Source organism: Aythya ferina (genome assembly GCF_964211825.1).
Source record: "Aythya ferina genome assembly, contig: HAP1_SCAFFOLD_79, whole genome shotgun sequence".
NCBI classification, from domain to species: domain Eukaryota; kingdom Metazoa; phylum Chordata; class Aves; order Anseriformes; family Anatidae; genus Aythya; species Aythya ferina.
This window is the reverse complement of record NW_028181433.1, coordinates 23568-46460: the sequence shown is the minus strand read 5'-3', so window position 1 is coordinate 46460 and position 22893 is coordinate 23568. Positions and strand designations below refer to the sequence as shown.

The following is a 22893-nucleotide window of genomic DNA, read 5'->3' as shown; positions in this document are numbered from 1 at the left end:
GAGGAGGCTTTGCAATTGAACATGTGGAGAATAGGTAAATTTCCCGCTGTTGTTTTCCTCTCCTCTTGTTTTGTTTTGTTTTTTTCCTAGTAGCATAGGCTTAAGACTGAAGAAACGGGCTGCTTTTTTTCATTTCCAGCACTGGCTGTTCCTCCTCAGTCCCGCCTTGTATTTTTTCAGTCATAGGGTATGTGAATGTAAATTCTTGGGAGAGAGGTAGAAAACTCTGTTTCAACTGGTGTTTTTTTCAGCTCTGTGGGGAGAACAAATAGGGTGGTTTTGAATATTCTGGCTCTTATTCAGAGCAGCATGTGGAGGGAGAGAGATGCGTTTGCTTTTTTAGTTCAATGGCTTCAGAAGCAAGAGGGGAAAAAACACTTTCTCTGGGAGCTGGAGAAGGTGTCCTAATCACCGGAGAGGTTTCTAAATGGCATATCTTTGCGAGTGTTCTGTAGTCCGGAGGTTTTTGTTTGTTTGACTTTGGAAGGTTTTCCTCTTAATATTCACGTCCTTCAGCAGAAGTGAGAAATGTGATCTTATTTTGTGCAGTGTCGCGGACCCTCCGAAATCTGCTGGGAATGATGAATACCTCGCACAGTACCAATGTGATGACGGTGGAGAGAAGGAGAAACCAAGACGATCAAAAGAACGTGACCTCATTTCAAAAGAAAACGTTTTGTCCGGCAAAGAGTCTTGTGAGCCTGGTGAGAAATTGCGGCAAACTTCCTCTCTCAAGTCTGACACTGAATGTAGCTCTAAAAACCTTTCCTCCTCAGCTATTACAGAGAGATGCCAAGATACAAAGGACAAGACTAAAAACACTGACAAAGGGCGTTACCAAAGCAAGAGGGAACGTGCTCCTACTGAAGAGAAGGAGAGTCAAAAAGCAGGTCCTTCCAGCAAGAGGAGGTGCTCTCAGAGCATGGAAGTTGTTGAGCAAAAGCGTCACAAGCAGGAGTACTGGGAGGGAAGCAGGTGCAGAGCTTTCCCTGCTGAAAGAAACAGCCCTGAGAATGGCAGACGAGCAGTCAAATATTCAAAGTACAGATCTGGCAGTGGAGGAAGATCAGAACAAGGTAGCAATAGATATTACCGATCCAAAGGGGAAAGAAGTTGGAGCAGAGAAAGATACTATCGAGATGAAGCACGGAGATGGGAAAGATGTAGCTATTAGAACGATTACTATTCACCTCATGCGACAGGAGACAGTAGAGAGAGAAAATTCTCTCACGGCGATGCAGCCCTTGACAAATCGACTGCAACTTAACTACAGCAGGTCACATAAGCGTTATCATTACAAAAGCGGATGGCCTCACGGTTCCCTCTTGAGAGAGGAAGATGTACGTCGCTTTAGCACACCCCGAGCAGACTTGCATCGTTGCTCAGTACTTCAGCAACATTCCGGAAGACATTCTCGTGAAAGACATGCGCTTCCACCTGTGTCAGCTCATTTGGAGAACTGTCGCCAGAAAAATGAAACAGAAGGAAACAGAAAAAGAAAATATACCCGTGCAGAAGGTAGTGAAAGTGAAATAGTGTCCTGGTTTCAGTTAGCACAGAATTAATTTTCTTCCTAGTAGCTGGTGGAATGCTGTGTTTTGGCTTAGAATGAGAAGAGTGCTGATAACACCCCGATGCTTTAATTGTTGCAGAGCAGTGCTTATACTAAGCCAAGGACATCTCAGCCTTTGCTCTGTCCTGCCAACGGGCAGGCTGGGGGGTGCAGTAAGAGCTGGGAGGGGACAGACCCAGGACAGGTGACCCAAACTAGCCAAAGGGGTATTCCATACCATCTGACGTCATGCTAAACAATATATAGGTGGCTAGCCGGGGGGAGGGGGCCGGACTGCTCGGGGTTAGGCTGGGCATCGGTCAGCGGGTGGTGAGCAATTGCATTGTGCATCACTTGTTTGTACATACTATTATTACTTCGTATTATCACCATTGTATCATCATTATTATTATTGTTATTATTATTTTTGTTATTTTTTTTCCTGTCTTATTAAACTGTCTTTATCTCAACTCACGGGCTTCACTTTCCATTTCTCTCCCCCGTCCCAGAGAGGGAGGGGGGAGGGTGAGCGAACGGCTGCGTGGTGTTTAGCTGCCGGTCGGGTTAAACCACGACAGCCTTTTTTGGCGCCCAACGTGGGGCCCGAAAGGTTGAGATAACGGCAGATCTGATCAGAGTGTGTTAAACTAAAATTGGTGGAAGGATTAGACCTGCTTAATAGTCACTTGTCATGATGCTGATTGCTTTAATCACAACTCTGCTGCGCCTGTTTTCCAAATTGAGTATTATAGTACATTATTTTCCGTATTTGCTCTCTGTAGTGTTGTTTCTCCTCTCCGGGCCCTGGTTTCAGACCATTATGGTACTAAGTGTTATAGCAATGGCTTATGAGACGATAAGATATCTGGTCATGACTCTAACTTGGTATTTATACTCAGTAACATCGTGGACTCTGTACTTTGGAAACAGCATCTTGGGAACTATTAGCAATTATACCTATTGTTTTTCTCCATTAGAGAGTCAATCTGTGGAGGGGAAAGGGGAGGATATTTTTCCTTACTTGCTTACTCTCCCTTTCTCCTTCACCACCCCTGTATCCTCCTGGGTCACTCTGCCTTCCTCCTTCACCACCTTCTTATCCCCTGAGCTTGTCACAATAGCTCTCCAAGATATTGAATATTTCTGGAATACTCAGAATACCATAGTCTTGTTGTTCTGCCTCATGAATGCACTTCAGATTCTGCTTAAAGTTAAACAACTACTTATGAAGCTCATCCGGAGATCTGCCCGGAGGCAGTATAGTTGTGGGTGGCAGGGAGTATGGGTGGATATGGGCAGGCATCTAGAGCAGTTGGCACCCCCAGTGTGTTGGAAATTCACCCCTGAACAATGGCAAAATCCTCAAAAACTGGCAGAATGCTTGAAAAAAAGGTGTAATGATTCTGGCAGTTCCAAAGTAACACAAATCATTGTAACGTGCTGGGGCCTGGCTCATGCCTATCGAGCTGCCATTGATACTGCTGTCAACTTAGTGACAGACCCTGCGGCCACTCCAAACCCTGTGACAGATCCAACGGCCACTGTGACCCCTACGGTGGATTCTGCAGCCGCTCCAGCTCCAGCTCCTGCAGCCGCTCCAGTCCCAGCTCCTGCAGCCGCTCCAGTCCCAGCTCCTGCAGCTGCTCCAGTCCCAGTTCCTGCAGTCGCTCCAGTTCCAGCTCCGGCCGCTACTCCAGTCCCAGTTCCTGCAACTGCTCCAGTCCCAGCTCCTGAAGCTGCTCCAGCTCCAGCTCCTGAAGCCGCTCCAGCTCCAGCTCCTGCAGCTGCTCCAGTCCCAGTTCCTGCAGTCGCTCCAGTTCCAGCTCCGGCCGCTACTCCAGTCCCAGTTCCTGCAACTGCTCCAGTCCCAGCTCCTGAAGCCGCTCCAGCTCCAGCTCCTGAAGCCGCTCCAGCTCCAGCTCCTACTGCTGCTCCGGTCCCAGCTCCTGCAACTGCTCCAGCTCCAGCTCCAGCTCCTGTAGCCGCTACAGCTCCGGTTCCTGCAACTGCTCCAGCTCCTGTAGCCGCTCCAGCTCCTGTGGCCGTGTCAGAGAAACGAGCTGTAGCAGTGCAAGTTGACCCTGCAGAGGGCATTCCAACCCCTGTGGCAGACCCTGTAACAAAGTCAGAGAAACGAGCAGTAGCAGTGCAAGCTGCCCCTGTAGAGAAGGTGAAAATATGGTATAGAAATTCAAGTCGTTTAGAACGCAGAGAGTCTTCTGCCAATCCAGGTAAGGCTTCTGCCAAAACTAAGTATAGAGATGACGAAGATGATGACGACGCTGGGCCGTCAAGGATTCAGGAGGAGGTGGGTCGTGCTGAAGAAGCCCCACTGTACAACCAGTTGCCAGAGAATGAAAAGAAATATGCCCTGTTCACTGATGGGTCCTGTCGTATTGTGGGGAAGCATCGGAGATGGAAGGCTGCTGTATGGAGTCATACGCGACGAGTTGCAGAAGCTGCTGAGGGAGAAGGTGAATCGAGTCAGTTTGCAGAAGTGAAAGCCATTCAGCTGGCTTTAGACATTGCTGAACGAGAAAAATGGCCAGTTCTCTATCTCTACACCGATTCATGGATGGTAGCAAATGCCCTGTGGGGATGGTTACAGCAATGGAAGCAAAACAACTGGCAGCGTAGACAGAAAGATAGAAAAGGAGCTTTTAGTTGGTGAAAAAAATGCAAAAATATCACAAGTTCTAGAAGAAAAAGAAGTCTAAAGATAAACATGGAGAGAAGGATTCCAAGTAAGCAAGGATTCCAGCATACTCCGCATTTTTTATCCTAATTCTTTTCTGGGTGCTTCTCATGTCTTCTTTTTTTTTTTTTTCTCCTTTTTTTTCTTCTCTTTTTTTCTTTTCTTTTCTTTTTTTTTTTTTTTTTTCTGGTAGTTTCTAAGTTATTTAGATAGCATCAGCTGACTGGGGATCATGTTGTTAGGTTGATCAGTGAAGACATGAAAGCTATTGTTGAATTGTGTCAGAGCTTTGGACCACATAATTCGAATCACATCCGTACACCATTCTGGATTAGGTTAAAAGTTTTTTTCTGCTTGCACCTATTCCAGAGCTAACCATTGTTAATGATCTGTGTACAAACCAGGACCTATGGTCCTTCAATCTGAGGGCTTAAGTTTGCTGCATCTAAAGTAAGTTGCGTGTGCACATAGCACCACAAAATAGCTGACATGCTGCAAATCATCACCTGTGGTAAAATAAATCAAGTTTCATATAGGCAACAAGTGCCACATCTTTTTTTTCTCTTTTTAACTTGCATGTTTCTTTCAGACTTCACGATTTGTGTTTCTGTGCGCTCCACTTTGACAATGCCAATCGCAAGCGTAAAAGAAGAAGAAAAAGGAGAAGAAGAAAAAGGAGAAACACCAGGAAAGCGAAAGGCTCCTTGGAACACTTAGATCATTGTTTCCAGAAGATAATGTGGGAGAAGAAGGAAGAATCCCATCCTCCAGATGGCTCTTCATGTGAGCAATGCAGAAGCGAGGGCAGTAAACAACCTTACAAGGAAAGGAAGCCTTCCAGCGCAGGCGAAAGCAAGAAATACAGCTCCATGGCATCCAACGAGTATATTAAAGGTAAGCGGCCGCAGTGTGTTTGAGGAATTCCTTTTATATTAATGTAGAGATTATTTCAAACAGTCTTGAAGTGCTTGATGACTTAACAGTCTGCAGATTTATTACCAAATCAAAAAAAGCCGACTTGGTAGACTATTTTTTTCCCAGTTTTGAATGACCACTAGGAAGAAGGTTGTTCCGGCATCAAACAGGATCTTGGCTTCACCCGGACAAGCACTATCACCCATTTTCATGGCACTTTTTAAAAGATCAGTAGAGAATATTTTACAAGTTGTGCAGAAGATCTTCCCGTATGCACAGCTTGCGCTAAAGGAGGACCGACAGCAAGATATAACCACAGCATCCACTTCTTTATAATTCCTCTAAAGCAAAAACTTGTGGTTTGTGCAATCAACTTAAACCTTTCAGACATAATGATGGTAGAATTTTATTTTTTGCATGTGCATGTCTTTCTTTTGGGCATGTCTGGAATATAATGCATAGGTTTTATTGTGGATTCGAAACTGAAATGCCAAATGGAAGCTCTGAATGACTCAATACACAGTAAAGGACGATGCGTTCTCTACTGAAGCATCCTGCTTCTGATGGCAGCTAAGATAATTAGCATTTGTAGAGGTTGACTTGAGGTTTGAAGTATAAGGCACCTATTTTTCTTTCAAAAATCAAAACTCAGATCTTTGGAGGGGAAGCATTTCTAGGTCAATGTTTCTAATTCCTTTCTGAAGAATGTCAGGACCAGGATACAAGTATAACTGGTCTAAGCTAAATATTGTTTTAGCTATCATCATTTTTAACCAGTCTCCTAATTTAAATGTTTGTGGATCATACTATACATGTGCACGTGAGATCAATTAGCATTGATACTTACTAGACGAATGGAATTCTGTGACCATCACATCCTTTATCACCGTGCTTTCATTGTGGGAACCTCCTCCAGAAAGAAATGGTCTTGTTTTTTTTTTGTTTTTTTTTTAGTTATTTAGTAACTGCAGAAATTGTTCGTAATCTCCTTTATTCCAAGGGGGAGAAAAAAATCACCAAGAGTAGCATACCTTATCACATCAGTGATACCACATCAGTGGGACTTAGTACAGCTTTGTAGGGCCTTGTGCCATCTCCTTAAATCTGTGGTGGGATGAACTCTAGGAAATAGCTTTCAGTGTGTGCTCTCAAATGAAGAAAGGGTTTTGGCACTTATTTAGAAGCTGTATTAATGTAAGAGAAAGAGACAAAGGCTATTCAGGAAAGTTAACAAACCTCTTTTGCCTTTCAGAGCATTTCAATCGTATTTTACAAGATGATATGTTCGACAGTGATGACGATGCATCCTTGGTTTCTGGAGATGAATTAAAAGATGGAATGCCTGACGGACCAGAGAAAAAACGCCTCTGTTTCAGCAGGTAAAGAAAGATAGATCCCTGTTACGTTTAAATTCTCAGGTCTGCTGAGTCTTTTAAACAGTTCCAGCTGTTCAAAGTGCGAGGGGTGGTAGACGAAGGGGTAACATCAAGTTTGTGTGTTGAAGAGGTGCTTGGTATTCACAAGAAGAAAGGGTGAAGGGACTAAAGTTGTAATGAAGTTGCTCTGAATGACTAAATTGAAAAGCCCAGGCTTCTCTTCCTAAGCCAAAGTGATCCGTAGACTACCAGAACACGTTGACTTAATCCATGGCATTCTTTGAAAGACTCAAGACCACATAAATGTGCTGTCTGTCCTTTTAGCTAAAAATACGCCAACTTTATGGGTTTGTGTTGCCACCTTTTGCCCTTGTGTTTTCCAGGATTGTTAAACCAGTAGTGAATTATGTAGCAGAAAGAAAACTGAGAAATGGCTTGTTAAAACACCTTGAGAAAAATTTGAACGGTGTCTTTATTTGTTAAGCCACCAAGTTGTGTTAATCTTTTGGTATTTTAGTATGGAAGTCATGCAAGCCCACAGTTGGAAAGTTAGATCATGTTGTTGCAGCTGGATCAGTTATTTTTCTCAGTTTCTATTGCTGTGCTGTCCAGAAGATTTTATGTGCTTCAGAGCAAGGCTAAGTCTCTAGCATCTTTGATTTAAGCCAGCAAAGGTACAGCCTGATTGTAGTGGGGAAACAAATGCTCCTAGCAAATTTATTTCCTAGTAGTAAAGCAAGATTGCAGGGATATTAATTTGCAGTCTTGGTTTAGTAAAGAATAGGAAACACAAGGGAAGGAGAGGAAACATTTGGGATGACTGAATAACTTAACTGGAAATCTTACATGTATTTAATATACCACTGCCATTTGGATTATTTGGGGAGGGAAAAGAAAGTCTATAGGAAAAATACTTGGAACGTCTGTGTGTCTGTCTATTCAGCACCTCATTTATAAACTTGTTTTCTTAACTCTTGTTCTAGGAGTGCTTTCTGAGAACCAACATCATGCCGGCCCCGTCCGCTAATAGTAGGAAAAGAAGGGTACGACCAGGTTTCTTACGTGGCACCCACGGTGTTGCACGCTTTGGAGAAGTTTCCCGTTCACACCCTGGACGTTTCTGTTCTGCTTACAAATGTTGCACTGCCAGAAGAAATCTGCGGACACGTACCTTTTTATTCTCATTGGATTCACTGACTGTATGTAAAGGATCAATCAAGTTGCAAGTAAGGTGAGCAAAATTCATTGGTAATGGAGGTGGCCTTGTTTTAATGTGCTGGGATGTTTGCTTCTGTCTGAAAATCCCCTTTTCTTTTAGACAAAACCACAAACAATCTGAATGTTGTACATGTCCACATTTTCCATACTCAATTTCACAGTGAGGATGTTGCTAGCAGCTCAGAAAGCTGGGCGGTGTTGCTAATAAGCATCTCTTTGTGGAAAGAAATGCTGCTCATGTCACTGGGATCCAGAAAGTAGTTCTCATTGCCTCCTAAGACTGTGTGCTCCCAGTAGATGGCTCTGTACCAGACTGCATGTCGGCTACTTTTTGTAGCCTTCTTTTAAATTATATTAGTAAGGCAACCAAGGTTTGGGGCTTCTGTTTATTTTGTTTTCACACGGACATACACAACTTGTGCTGTTGCAGTATGTGCAATAAAAGCATTAACATTCACAAAACACTTCATTTGCACGCTGATGTGGTTTTAACTAGAAAAAATGAACAGATTTGGTGTTTTTACGTTTAGGCAGGAAATCCATTTTCTTGTTTGGCATCACTACCTCAAAATATTTTTACCTTTAGTGGAAACGTTTGAGAGCCATACAAGTAAGGACAGACATGTTACATGACTGAATACTGATGTGTCCCATAAGAGGGACATTTCCTTTCTTTGTTATGCGATGATTGTGGCTGTGGCCATACAGCTACGGTGTCTAGCCACTGCCTGAATATATCCTTCCCATCTTCTGACTAGAGTTCTCCGAATACTGATAATCTGAAAGGGTGCACAGAGAAATTCCTTATGTGAAAGGATGCTTGCCACTCTGTTCATGTAGTTTCATTTCATGGGGCAGTCCAATGGCTATGTAGCTATGTATTAACAGGTTATTCTACGTGTTTTAGTTTTCTTACCCAAGCTTTCCTTTTCAGTAGCTGATCCGAAATGCTCAGAAGACAGCACCAAGCATAATTTATGTCCCAGATATCCATTTATGGTGGGACAATGCTGGACCTGCTTTGAAACTTACTTTTCTAACTCTACTACATAACATTCCAGCATTTTCGCCAGTTTTGCTGCTTGCTACGTCTGATGTATGTCACTCAGATCTCCCAGAAGAGGTATTTGTCAATACTTTTCTTACTATTTCTTCAGTGTCTTGTAATTTATGAATGCTTTCAGCATCAAAATGCTGTGCTTTGTTAAATGCATGCTGTTATTACTCAGGCACCCTAACAAATCACTTAAAATTTGCTTAGAGAAAAAGAATACTGTGAAAGCATCTGCTTAAGGTTTTTTCTGAGTCAAGCAAGTGACTTTCACCCCTTTCTCATGCATGCAAATAATAAATTAATACAATAATTCAGGTGGCTACAAAGTGGTTCAGTCAAGAATATGCAGTGCTTGAAATGACAAGAGGATGTCTTTACTGAAGAGATTTCTTCTGACAGTCTGCCATTCCATGCTATGTTGGGTAAACTGCTAATAATGCAATTTAGTAGAGAATTGAAACACTTTGATTAAAAAAAATAAAAAATCAGTTTCTTTCTTCAGATAGGCCAAAGCATTCCAAGCTGGAAAGCTGAGTTCCAATTTCTGCTAAAGTAACTTTGGAATTGAATTCTAGTTGTATTCCTAAATAAACTGTAGTAAAAGTACATGCAGGACTTCATTGACTTCTGAGAGTTTACATTAAGGGAAGGTGCCCAAAACAGGACCACACTGTTCTCATTCTGATTATTTTGTCTCAGTTATTGGGGGAAGAGAACGGGTCTAACCTAGAGGTGTTAATTATCAACTGCTTTGAAAGTGCTTGAGTTCCCACAGAAGTTTTTGTACAGGTTGTAAATTCCTTCTAAAATAAGTAGTGAAATTCCTTACCTACCTTTTAATACTAGAACTTGAACATGGAGGAAGACGTAGAGGTACTAGCTACTTCAGACACCTTTTGGTAGAGAAATAAAAACTCAGCAAAAAGCCCTCACTTGTCTGCTGAAGCCTTTCTCTTCCCTCTATAGCCATAAAGGTTCTAAGTAAAGGATGCAGCAAGGCAAGTAAATACAAAGGAGGCGCTGTTGGATGTGGTGAAAGCCATTACTTTATCAGTGTAGCGTACAATCCCTTCAGCGAGCTTTAATTCTACAGGTGATTCTTAAAGGCGATATTTGAATTTGCCGTGCCAGCCTGTGAAAATGTAGCCTTTTAAGGCCAGGAAGATAACTTTTTTCAGTTTGTGTTCTTCAGGTTATTCTTAATTTGAAAAGGTACTCGTCTTTTTGGAATAGAATATGAGTTTTTGTGGCCTTAAATCTGAAATGTCTTTCCTCCTTCTGCTTTAGATCCAAAAATTATTTAATAAGGAATTTGGAGAAGTGTGCAATATTGAATTGTCTGGTAGGGCAGAGAGAGCAGCTTTTTTTGAGGACCTAATTCTAAATGAAGTGGCTAAGCCTCCTGTAAAGAAAAGAGGTGAGGAGGATATAAGAAGTACATCTAAAACTTTCCTATCAAAGTTACTAGCTCTTTGGGATTTGCTTTGGTGGTCATTTTCTGTCAGTAATTTGTCATATGTCATTTTGCTGACTCTCAAATGTCTCTTATGGGATTATTCGCTGAAAGCCCTGGTTTCATTCTAAAAAGCCAGTCCAAATGCCAACACAGTTTGCTCATGAAAAGGCTTTGATACGTAGGCATGTCACAGCACTGAAAAGCACAGAGATCTTTCCTTATAATTACAAACAATATTTACAGGACTACTTGAATGAAGTCTAAAGCCCTTTCTTGGACTGTCAGTTCCTGTGGGAACAGGAATAGGAGCAGCAGTTTGTAAAAATAAGTTTTGAGGTCCTGTTCTCTGTTTCATCTGGAACTCCTCAATAGGAATCAATCATAAGTGCAGTGTGTTTTCTTTTTCCTCCAATTGGCTGCTTAGATCCCTTTTTCTCCTTAATTTATTAGATAAGCCTAAACTAGGGGCGTGTATTTCAAAGACAGATGTAACTTGAATATACCTGCGGATCAGCAAAAGTCCTCTTCATGTGGGCATCCACTGGCTTTTCTTCCCCTTTTCTCCTAGGTTCTTGAGCTGTGAAAAATCTCGACAAATACATATGTCCTCATCTGAACTAGTCATTAGGCTCCTCTTCTGGTCTGAGGGAAGAAATCAGCACCTCTCGGCCCAGTTATCTCATTCTAAAGTAGATGCCTGCAATAGGTACTTCACAGGTGCAATTCATGCACCTTTTCCTCAATGTCGACAACAAAGAAAATGTCGGATGGCTTGCTCAGCTTTCACTGTTGTGATTTTCTGCAGCAAAGTGAAATAAATCTCCCACCCTCAGTGTTTCTTCTCTACCATGCACGTGCTTCTGACCTCCCTACTTCTTGTTGTCCTCTCCTAGCAGCTCTAATGCCAGTTGAAAGAGCCCTTCCATTTTTGAGAAGCAAACTGGTTAATTTCAGCATCTTCTGATGCATCGCAAATGTTCAGAGTTTTTAGGAAGTCGTTTATTTAAAGTTTTCAGAATAATTTTGGTAGACAGTGTGCAAGGTTAAGAAAACCTCTGAATGCTTGTATTTGATCTGCAGGTACCTGACTATGCCACAAGGATTAAAGAGCCGATGGATCTTTCAACAGTTCTGACTCAAATTGACTCGCGCCAGTACCTCGCTGCAGGAGACTATCTGAAGGACATCGATCTAATCTGTAACAATGCCTCAGAGTACTACCCGGATCAAAGATCTACAGGTGAGGATGTGCTTTTTAGCCCTAGTTTAAAATATCTGTCAGATGTATAGATGGATAAATGCTGTGTGTGGACAATAGACTTCGGATGGATTAGATGATTTTGGACATCCACAGAGAACATCTCATACCACATTGTAAATATTTTATCATTTTGCTACTTGGGTATGGAATTGTGATACAAGTGTTCCCAAGGAACTAGTGCTTTTGTTTTAATTAACTTCGATGTTGTTATGCTGAAAATATTCACTGAGATAACCTTTTGGAACCGACCTATGAAGAAAGCAATTTTTTCTGTGATCAAAACAGTTTCATTGGTTGGTAGACAACATTCAGATAAAGTCTGTAAAATTTCAGATCGTCACAGCGCCTATGTTTTGCAAGACACTGCATATTCAATGGTGAGGAACGAAATGGATACAGAGTTTGGACGACTTTGTGAACAAATTAAAGAATCTCGTGAGAAAAGAGGTACATGCTTTAACGCTAAGGATTTGAAGACTTGTCTCTGCATTTGTAACTGAAAATGCACGGCAAAGATCTTTGGTATCTATTCTTTATTGCAAGGTCACACCTCTCCAGCGTGTGCTCCATGCGACAACTCCAAGTCACCACGGCAGAACCCTGCTACTGAAGACGAGAAACCAGAGGAAGAGAGTAATGAAAATGAGGAGATGCCAGCGGCACCTGTAGATGCCAGTACACCCATTTCTAATGGCAAGTTGCATTTTATTCAGCTGCTCTTGTCATTCATACCTTCTCTGTTCTTGAGGCGCAACAGGTGTCTCTGATGCCTGGCTCTTTATGCCAGAGGTATTTTGTTTTCAAATTGACTTCCAAATGGGAGAGAGAAATCCAGAGGTCATTCATTCAATATAGTGATGAATTAAAGTTCAAAGAAAGTTGGTTCATTTGATGTACTCTTACTGGAACTTCATTTTGTAAACAGAACGACCCCCCACTCAAGGATATCACAGCTTCCCTCCCGTACTAAAAATGATAGTACTCACCCTTGTAGGAGCAGCAATGTGAAGAAGGTCAAGGGCAGTAAGAAGGGTTCAAAGCTTTGATATAACAAGCCTTACACTTTTTTTGACAGAGCTCCTAATCAGCATCTTTCGCAAGGTCTGGAGATGGGAGAAAAACTCAAACTAGATTTTAATTCTAGGATGTATAATGTCAAGCTTGACTGTTCCTCTGAACAGTCAATTGAATTTAAATTTTTTTAATTTAAATTAATTAGTTTAGTTTTTTTAATTTAAATTCAATTGAATTTAAAGTTTTGAATTTAAATTCCAATTGAATTTATGAAAAAAAATCCAATTGAATTTAAAGTTTTTTTGTTGTTGTTGTTTTTCACGAAACACTAAGTTTATGTGAAAGGTTTTGCTGCAATATCTTTTTGCCAAGGATATTAAGCTTAAGTTATCCACAAGAAAATGGTGGGGAGAGGGAAACTTTAGTTTTGAAAGCTTTTTTTTTTTTTTTTTTTTTTTTTTTTCCCAGGTTTTTCCTGAGCACAGCAGCGTTTAAGTGTCTGCCTGCCATTAGTTGCCCCACTACCAAGTCAGGAGGGTTAATTAAACTTGCGTGAGGCAGAATTTCTTTATCTGAATCTACGTGGTTTGCATAAATATATTCTTATTTCCTTCTTTCCCTAGGATTATTCTTCTACCAGTATTGAATGTTTCAACGGACACCGTTTAAGATCAATGAGAAAAAGCATCCTGCGGTGTTCAGTCTCCAGCTTTGAAGAAATTATGGCGATACTGAGGGGAAATGTCAACAGAAGATGCTTTTCAAGGTACTGTATTTCTGTATGTTCAATCTCTGTTCGATCTGTAGATTGAAAAGCAAGAGAGAAAGCATGTGCAGTGAGTTGTGGCCTGATAAACCTCTGGCTAAAATCAGCAGAGGCCTATGAGCATGCTGATGGCATACCAGTACCTTAAAACTAGAATCCCTCTTCTCAGTGGAAGTCTTCTGCTTTTCTAAAAAAAACGTGTTTTTTTTTCCCAAACCCCTTTGAGGTGTTGTTGTGGTGTTTAGCTGCCGGCCGGGTTAAACCACACAGCCCTTCTCCAACCCTCCCACCTCCCTCTCTGGGATGGGGGAGGGAAACGGGAAAGTGAAGCCTGCGAGTTGAGATAAAGACAGTTTATTAAGACAGGAAAATAATGATGATGATGATGATGATGATAATAGTACTGCTAATAGTAATGTGTACAAAACAAGTGATGTGCAATGCAGTTGCTCACTACCCGCTGACCAGTGCCCAGCGTAACCCCTAGCAGCCCGGCTGCCCCGCCCTATCCATGGTGCAGCATGTTGCCATAAGGCATAGAATTCTTTGGCCAGTTGGGGTCGGCCATCCTGAGTCTGTCCCCTCGCAGCTGTTGCTGTGTGCCGATTCTGATCGCTAGTAGGAGAGTGAGACACCGAAAGTTCCTTGGCTTGTTGTAAGTACTGCTCTGCAGCAACTGAAACATCGGGGTGCTATCAGCACTCTTCTAAACATCCTTTCACACTTCCTAAGCCAAAACATAGCAACCTACCCGCCACTAGGAGGAGAACTAACTCTGTCCTAACTGAAACCAGGACATGTATCTTTTCCACTTGGGTGCTATTGCTCATAATTTTGAGAATTCAACATGAGCAAGCTAGGAAATGTGGGTACATACAGAACCGCGTGTATATGGTACGCAACAGACTTGGGATGTGGATCCTGCGTGAGGCCTACAGGCTTCTCTTTGTATACCATGGAGCACTGGCTTGTAAACATGGTGAAATTTCCCATCCTTGATGGGTCTAATACAACAAGTCTTTCCTCCCTTCTCTCCCCTGTCCTCTTTCTTAATGTAGGCAGTTGAGAAAAACACAGGTAAGTGGCTGTAAGTCCCCGGGATACCTATTTACGCTGGTTACTGAAGAGGATGGCACTTGGTCACTCCATGGCTTTCATTTGGCCCCAAAGCCTTCTGTAGTCATCTGAATTCACTCCTCAGTGACTTTTCTGCGAAGAGAGGTAGGTGCAAACAGGAGATTTTATGAATTCCTTGGGGAGGGAGCAGTGTGAATTGCAGCTTCGTAGGCACAAAGCAAACTGTTCTAATTGTGCAAAGTAAATTGATACTTGGTAAGTTCAAACTTAGTTTTATAGTTGGCAACCACAAAAGTAAACCTTAGCTGTGATCCTACCAGCACAGTGGTGTAGCTCTTCCCTTCCCCTTGTCCTCTTGGCTCTTTTAATGAGAGTGCAAGCAACAAACCTGTGCCAAAGGGTGCTGTATAGTAAGCAATGGGCAGGCTTTTTTCTAAAAAGCACGAGTTTGAGTTATGTGGTGTTTGGGTGTTTCTCTTGAAACGATTCTTACCTCCTTGAGCTGTTAGATCATAATGCAGGAAATGAAAGTGCTGCATGCATAAACAGAGTAATCAAACATACACCTCTTAGGAAGAGGCTTGCAATGTAATAGTGTTTGTTTTGAGCACTGTTAGATACAGTTTGACATGAATGGAGTGAAAACACCTTAGAGAAAGGTGTTGATTGTTCTCACTTTTCCAAGACAGAAATAACTGGAGTAGATTTCCCTCCTGCATGGAACAAAAGTTGCACCTTTTTTTTTTGTCTGGCTAGCTTTCAGTCTCTTTAAGAATTTCTCTACAGGTCACAGTTTTAAGTAGACGGTGTAAACGTGCAGAGCGATAAGTAAGTGGAATGCAGTGGTTGTGACAACAACTTCTGATCTGAAATGTAAAGAAAAATCAATCCACTTCAGGGTGCCTTTTTTGTTTGTCTGTTTCCATTTTACAAGAGCAACGGTGAAATAAGGAGAATCCCATCTTCACTGTTTCAAAATACTTTGTTTCTGTGTTTCAGTCACCAGAACATTGAGGAGTAGAGCTGGTGCAAAAACTGTGAGACGAGTCCACGGAGAAAACAGGGACTTGGAGCTGCGCCGCAGCTGTAGAGTCGGACGCAGTCGGTACTCTACTACTAACTCGTCCATTCTATTTGACAAACTTATAACAAAGTAAGTCATCTTTTCTTGCAGACCTCTTAAAATGATCTTTCTTAGCAAGCCTTTGCACTATGGCATGATGTTGGCCTCGACTTGCTCTGTATTTTGACAGCAAAGAGGTATGGCTGCTCCTGGCATTGAGAGTTCAATTTGTTGAGTTTTCCCCATTTGGCAGTTTTCTTAGCATCAGAAGTGCCTTCATTTTTAATGAACTTTTTGTTCCATACTCACAAAAGTGAATGTAATGCTTGATTAAGAAACTGAGGATGGTTTGATACAGTCAAAGCAAAGTAGTCCTAGCGATTCTGCATTTCTGTCCATGGTTTATTTCTGTTTCTGAAGCCAAAATTGTTTTCTGCTTCAGAATTTGCTTTCCTTGCATTTCATCATTTTCTACAACACGAAACTTAGATTCCCATGTAGAGAAGAACAAACAGCCTTTCCTCGGTTAACAAAAAATGACTTAATGCTACTGTGCAGAGCAACTTAAGAAGGATTAAAAGTTGACATAATTTTTTTATAACATCTTAGTAGGATGTCAGAATTCTTATTTTCCTCCTGCATTTAAATATATATATATTTTAAATGTGCTCAGTAAGAGGGGAAAATAAACCTGAAAACAGCGTATGTTTGCAAATCCTCAAAAGCTTGTTCTTAAATCTCTATCAAAAATAAAGATTTGACCTAATTTTTTGGTAATGTCTAAAATCTTGGCTAAGTGTCAATGACTTTTGCTTTGTGCGTACTACATTAAAATCTCTTACTGATTATGCGTGCTGTTTTATTTTGTTCATACATGCCTAACTTTGCTCTTACATGTCAACTTTGTATCTTAGTACTGCGGAAGTTGTGCTACAAAAAATGGATGAAATGGAGCAGATGCGTAGATGCCAAAGATGTTGGGAAGATGTTGAGGTACAAATGACAGAGCAAATACTCCGTCAGTTTGCCATTTTTGTAGAGTATTTCACGTAGGGAAGTAACTTAGTTGTAATTTTTATTTGAACTGAAATAACTTCCTTCCAAAGAATAGTGTGGTCTAAACTACCATTTGGTCTTGCTCTCTGGTTATATCTTCATGTCTTACTGATACGGTTGTGCTCCAGATATCTTTTAAGAGTGGAGGAAGCATCTTCTGCAGAAGATGTGGGATAACGGGGAGATGCTGAAATGCATGTCTTCCACTCCAGTTTCTGAATTGCCTTCTGCATTTTGAATAGACACTGTTTACAAACAGCTGTTTCGGACTTGGGTTTTTACTCCAAATGTTACTAAAAGCTCTGCCTGGGGGACTGAATATGCAAAAAGACTGGTGCTTTGCATCAGCTTGGCAGTTTAAGCTGTTTAGCTTTTTATCCGTAACTCCTAGATCATATTTCTCGTCATGCTCAGGAACGCACTTACTTGGAAAGCTTAACAAAAGGCAGTGCATGGCTTCCTGTGTTGGTCACTCGCTCGAATTTTGATTCCTGTTAATGTCTTTTTTCCCGAGAGCTCACAAAGAATCTCCAGTATCATGTAGCTTTAATCATCTGTTACAGGCAAATGGAGCTGTTTTCTTTAATTGACCTAACTTGCATTTTAGAATTCTTCCTTGGTTGCAAACTGCTCCCAGAGTTTTCAGGAACTTGAAGCCTTTCAAATTTCCAGCTGAATGAACTGATGGCTACTTTATGTATATTTGTTCGTGTGCTGGCCTTGCCTGAGAGCTTAAATAAACCCCTGTCTCTAGAGGAACCCCTGTTGAAGCTGTATGCAGCAATCATACTCCTCTGTCTTAGTTTTGCTCTATTAAATTAAACTATTTTATTAAATTACTGTTTCTTATGAATGATAGGCACATCGTTTTAAAACTTCCCGATAACCTACTTTCATAGCTTTTTGTTTAGCTCTGAATTGCCTTCTTTTTCTCTCAAATCACAGAATGGTTGAGGTTAGAAGAGGCCTCTGGAGGTCACCTGGTCCAACCCTCCCCTGCTCAAGCAGGGACACCTAGAGCTGGTTGCCCAGTGCTGTGAAATGAATCCAGAATTGTCCACGGTACTTTTTATTAGCATCTCTCACACGCCTGTATGATTTCTTTTGGTATGTCTGCTAGAAAGGTAGTTCTTTTTCCTTGGTTCTGTCACACTGTAGGTTATTAACCTATGATTAACTAATGCACTCAGTTTTGTATCTGGGCAAGTATTTAACCACTGCATGTACTGAGCGCTGGTTTAGAGCAGAAATTCTTGTTACTGATTGTGGGTGCACGCAATCATATTCCCATTCTCTCCTCTTGTGCAATAATTTATTTTTTGTGTGTATACGGGGTGCCTCGATAATGTTACTGTGTAAGCATCAACAGACAGACGTGTCTGTCAGTGGATGTACATGTATGCACGTCTGTTTTTCTGCACGTTTGTGACCGATCTTTCTTGCTGCTTGGAATTAGGAGAACCTTGATATCTTGACCTGTGTGAAGTCGGACTTTGAAAGAACTGGACCTGGCAGTCCAGATGAGATTGGTGAGTTCTGGTTTTAAGTTTTCTTTACTCTGTTCTAACCAAAAGCCTTGTCTTAAACAATTGAAACAAGCTAATCTACTGGGTATTTGTCTTCTGTAACAATTCTGTGTTGCTATTGACTTCACAAGCCTTAGTATGAGCTCTAGGGCTGTACTGTAGTGAGCTCAGAACAGGTGAAAAAAAAAATACAGCGCTTTTCCAAACTGCTTACAAGATAAAAGGCAACAGATGGTTGTAGACAGGTGGGAATGGAAAGAAATGGACAGCATTACTCAGCATGCGAAACGGCGATACCGCTACAGCAGAAGCGTGACAGTTTTCATGGTTTTGAGCAGCACAGCAAGAATTTTCAGGAAGCAAGATAGATAGGCTGCCAGATGTGTATGAAAAGCTCCTCCCAAGCGTGAAGCTCAGCAGGAGGGAAGATAGCGTTGTGCATTTCTGTGTTTAGGAGGCAGTCACCGTAAGCTGCTGTCAGGGCCTGTAATTAGGAGCTGTCATCTGGGTACTCAGTGACTTGTGGAATGAGGTTAAGCCACGAAAGCCCATATTAACTTGGAAGTGATGGGAAAACTTACAGTTTTTGAGAAGAACGTTAGTTGTGATTAAGGCAGTAAATTAGATCATCCTTGTAGGAGCTTTCTAAACAGATCAGAACAGGGCAAGACTGTACTTAAGGACCGAAAAGGGTGTTGCAGTAGACGAGCTGACGAGTTAGATTATGTGATAGAGCTCAGCTGCACACCTGCAAAGGAGCTCAGAGAGACAGTGACAGGAGGCTGAGCCCCAGAAAATACTTTGCTCCTCCCTTCAGAGGCCCAGAGGAGCAGAGAGATGCACAGTGGCAGGTGGGAACCCGAGGGAAGTTCTTCAGAGGAAGAATGGCTGGGCCATGGACTAGTAAGGGAGAAGCAGAGTTGACTCCTTTGGAGGTTTAGTTAGGAAAATATTAGCTCAAAGTCTTAATAAGAGGAGCTTGAATACAAGGAGGGGGCCAGTCTAGAGGGAGAAGCTTGGTTAAAGTGTGTGGGTTTCAGGGAGCTGTGCAGTAGAGACTTGCAGAGAGGAATTTTAAATAGCATGTTGAATGGGAAATTAATTGATGATCAAAATGCAAACTACAATTTTAAATCAGGAAAGAGCTAGAATATACTTTTATAATGAAAAATACGCCAGAAAAGAGTGAGGAAAGTGTCAGTGTTGTTATAAAGGAAGTTATTGGAAAAAGGAAAGGGTTAGAGGAGCACTAAAGCAGAGAAATTCATGCTTTTGTGATAGAAGTGTTGGAACACCAAGGACTGGAGATGGTAGTGATCACAAACTCATTTACTGATCGCTCAGTTTTCTGTGTGCTGTCTGTATACCCCACGGCACCTACCTTGCATTCAGAAAGCAATGCAACCTTTGGGGTTAAAAAATAAAAACCAAAGAGGGCAGTGCTTTCCAAGAAAAAAAGATAAGTCCTTTTGGCAAACAGGTAGGTGAACGGAGTATGTATGTTCCTTCCTCGGTGTCCTGCTGTTAACGTGAGAGGATATTCTCCAGAACCCAGTAGATAATTGCACTCTGGTTCTTGTGTTTTTTACCATCTTTCATGAAACAACTTCAGGTTACTTGACAGAAGCTAATGGCCTAAGCTTATGTGCATTTGGCATTGTTTTCTCATTGGTGAGCTTCAAGCCTGTGTCTGGCCCATTATTGCTCCCAGAATTTGTGGCAGAGCTAGACTTGGACTTAGATTACTACGCTTAGTCTTAGCACTACAGATTATTAAAACCCTTTCCATTAAATACTTTCTCAAACTAAGAAGTGACTTTCTGAAATAGCTGTTTTCAGAAGATCCGCATCTTAGCTAAGCAATATGACAGAATTTTGCCTGTTGTTAAACACTGAGGCTGACGACAAGTCCATCAGCAGTTTCAGAGAGGACAGAACAATGTCTAGATGCATGCTCATCTGCTAGGATTTGTGATTTCTGAAACGTGACTTGCATAAATTCATCTTAAGGTTTTGCAGGATCCACCGTGTCATTAAAATAACGATAGTAATAAAACTTACAGGCATCTGTGTAATGCATTTTGGATTTCATATAATTTGCAAAAGTACTTAACGATTCGGTGTCATTTTGTGGTACACTACAAACATCAAAAGGAAGTGAGAACAAAGAAAATGATGGTGAAGATGTTCCAAGGCGTTACAACCTTCGACAGAGTAAACCTGTTGACTGCTACCAAGCTCCTATGGAAAGTAGGTTGAACGCACAGTTTCTCTTAAAACCTTATTTCTTGCACATAAGTGAGATAAAATTTTTGAATGTAAATACATGTGTTTGCACACACAGTTCTGTTTCAGTTCTGTACCTTCATTCTGCACATGAACTTCACTGTTTTTATCAGACACGTGTGTCCTGTGCACATTGTATTTCTTTGCTGTTTGGCATGCTTAGTGCTATGTATCCTTGATATAACAGTAATTAATCACACTTAACAGTCTTGCTCTTGTGATTTTCAGTTCACCTTTAAACAGGGCGTAGTTTTCCACTTGTGCCATGCACTGATGAAAAGCAAAAACAGTTAAAAATTCTTCTGGAATTAGGGATGAGTGAAACACGTGGCATTTTCTTTATCTTTTGATATCCTCCTCTCTTAAATGTATCTGTATCATTATTCTAAATTCTTTCCTTTCAGTAAGACAAAGAGATCGAGAGAGGACTAACTCGGGCCAGCCCCATTCTGTCAGACAGAAAGAGTCACTTGAAAATGCTGGGTCACAAAAATATAGAAGACGTGCCAGGTTGGTGTATGGCTAGTGATAGCTCTTACTTATCCGTAGAGCTGTCAGTCTCCTTACTGCATAATGCTTCAAAGGGTTTTCAGTTTAGTGGTAATTACAGAGTAAGTTTATGATCGGTACTTTGGTAGTCTTAAGGTAGAGAGGAAAGAAATATTTGGAGGGGAGGAGGTGGATACTTTTAAGTTGGTTTCTTTTTTAAATCCAATATTTGTGGGTCACTGATAAGATGATTATGGAGGTAGTGTCTGAGTTTCTGTAACTGAAATTCTTTGGTTCTGGAACTGAAGCCAGAATCCCCCCTTAAAAATCTTAGTCAGACTATTTAATCTTGAAGGATACAAATGATTTTCTTAAAACCGAAAATAATTTTATTCAATTTAGAGGGAGAGGCTTTATGGAAGTTTTGTTAGATTTAAAAAAAAAAAAAAAAGAAAAAGTTATCACTCAAATACTGACTCTAGTTTCTGTTTGGAATCAACTAATGTTTCTATATGAAGTTAACCTTAAACAATAAAAGATCTAAATGAAATGATAAATTGCCTTAGTAATGATAAAGGCTTTTTGGATTCTGTAAGCAGTTAGTGCGTAGAGAATGCTGTTGATTGCCAGATATTTTGTTGAGCATTCTTGAAAGCAGACAGTTGTCACGAGGAAAATCATGTCATGGCCTTTGAAATCAGATTCCTAAGGAGTACAATGGACTGGAAAATAGATCTCAGAGTAAATTTTGAGATAGAATTCCCTTAATTTTTGGTGTTACTTAGTATCTGCTCTATTTTCTTTTTAACTTTCTGGTCTATATGCTTGCTTGCAGACAGAGACGTGCAGATGACATCAGTGATTCTACACCCTCTTGCTCATCTCCCTTGCTTAGCACGTGTGATACGGAGGATGGTGGTGAGAGCAGTGAGGATGGCGAGAGCAACCAAGAAGGTTGCTGTCGTTAGAGAATAGGGGAGGGATGAACCTCCTTCCAATGAATATTTAGCCATGTTTAAGTTTATCTGAATGTAACTGTGTAAGTTTATGTCAATTAATTAGGTCTTCTATATATTAATTAATGTCTTCTACATTTGCTTGGCATTATTACGAAAGACAAATCTTCGAGCTGCATCTTAAAGAAAAAGAAGCCCTATAACTTCTCCTTAATTCAAATCAGGACTTTTCGAGTGAAACGTCAGAAACGGGACCTAAAGAGAGTTCAGAGGGATCAAAAGAAAGTTGGAAGAAGTCAGGGAGATGCAATGCAAATAGTGTGGTAAGTCGTAAACTAATCATCATGTCAGCGAGTGTTTCCAGTGATTATGAAAGATCTCAGTGTGCCATCTACAACTACCTTTGTTGATGGTTTTCTCTAAAGCAACTTCAAAAATTGCCCAGAATGTTTCCATTGTGCTGAGATAATTTCTGATGAAACCTTGATCTAGATTGCTGCTTTCTTTAACATACAAACTCTGTTGTGTTGAATTTCTCTTTAGATTGGATTTGAGAACGTGGGTGGTCTTTCCGAACACATCGCAGCTTTGAAAGAGATGGTGATTTTTCCCTTCCTGTATCCAGAAGTTTTTCAGCGGTTCAATATTCAGCCCCCAAGGTAACTCATTACAGTGATAAATCTTAAGTCAGCTGTTTTCAGGAGAAAGTTCAATTAAGGTATCAATATGCTTCCATGCTTCAACATTTTTGGCAGCGGTGAACATTTGTTTTAGTAGTAGCAAAAAGTGGTTTCTTAAAAACGGATAGAATCAAGAATATTTGTAGGTTAAAAATATAAGCAATGTCTTAAAATTTTAAGTTTTACCATCTGGTGTTTTTAAAAAGTTGGGTTAGTTGGGTTGGAGTGGTTTTGTTCTCAGTTTTATGTACAAGTCAGCTTGATTAGTTTGTAAGCAAGAAGGGATTATCTAGTGGAAGCCAATTGTAATATGTTGCCTGGAAGCCCAGTTGTTTTTCCTGCCTACTTTTGCTTTCTTTTTTTTTTTTTTTTTCCTCTGAGTGCTAAGGCATCGCTTTTCCTTCCGGCTTTAGGCTTCCTCACTTGCCATCAGCAATAGATGGTCTGAGAGAC

At 41.0% G+C, this 22893-nt stretch overlaps 1 long non-coding RNA gene across 1 annotated transcript; it reads left to right on the top strand.

The window, feature by feature from the left end:
- Positions 1-396: 396 nt before the first annotated feature.
- On the top strand, positions 397-6466 carry LOC311428439. Its single transcript, XR_014687728.1, has 3 exons — positions 397-704; positions 4837-5141; positions 6415-6466. It is a non-coding gene; the product is annotated as an uncharacterized lncRNA (long non-coding RNA).
- Positions 6467-22893: the final 16427 nt, after the last annotated feature.